A 908-nucleotide genomic window follows, 5' to 3' on the forward strand; every position below is an offset into this window, starting at 1 on the left:
AAGGGTCTTAGGAACTTTAATCTGAAAACCACAGAAGAATTTAGTAAGTAGAAGTAATTTTCTGGTCATTTGTCCAAGTTGAGTGATGAGTATTCATGGATATTTCTCATTAAAACTATCCTGTTTTGGTAGTGTTTGCTGGGTTAAATCACATCTCAGTGTCTAGTAAGCTGAATTTCATTATTGGCTGTGATAGTCTTCTCAGTCTTCTGTAAAAAAAAAAAAGTGGCTGGACTAGGAGACTAAGTTTTTCTGCTGCCGAAGAGAAGTTGCTGGTTCAAATATGAAGCACACTGTTAGTGAGGCCTTTCAACTGGCTTGTGTCTGTCCAGGTTTTAAGTGGAATGTTTTCATCTTCAAGAGACTAGCTTGTATTTCTGCCACATGTGCAGAAAGAAAAAAAGGAATTCTCTGCTATGAATAGAAGTGGGGACAGGGTTTTTTTGCATGTATTTATATGGGGGATAAGAGATGCACAAATCCTATATTTTGCAGAAAAATACAGAGAATATTAAGAGTCTTGAGTTTCTAAGTGCTTGCACAATTGTTTGATTGAACTGCAGCAGATACCGTATCTGTTACTTATGGAGTTATGTTTTTGGTTAACCTAGAATATCAGATGCTGTCGTTTGAGTAACTAACAAGCTAGATTAAGTAAACTGTCCTAGCAACTCTCTTCATATTTTGCAGTTTTGTGAACAAGAAGATTGAGTTTGGAGTTCAGAACTATGATATGGTTTTTATTCAGTTCATTAATTCAGACTATATTGAATATAAAACAGATATAATTAGAAAACAGTTACTGTTTTCTTTCACAGTACTAAAGTGAATATTTTGGAGAATTAAGAGCACCAGAAGAAATCCTGTTCATTTAAATGTGTGTCATCATTTTTTTGTGTCACTGAGGA

The sequence above is a fragment of the Myiozetetes cayanensis genome, unplaced genomic scaffold, assembly GCF_022539395.1.
Source record: "Myiozetetes cayanensis isolate MyiCay16 unplaced genomic scaffold, myiCay2020 scf4, whole genome shotgun sequence".
Classification (NCBI taxonomy): Eukaryota; Metazoa; Chordata; class Aves; order Passeriformes; family Tyrannidae; genus Myiozetetes; species Myiozetetes cayanensis.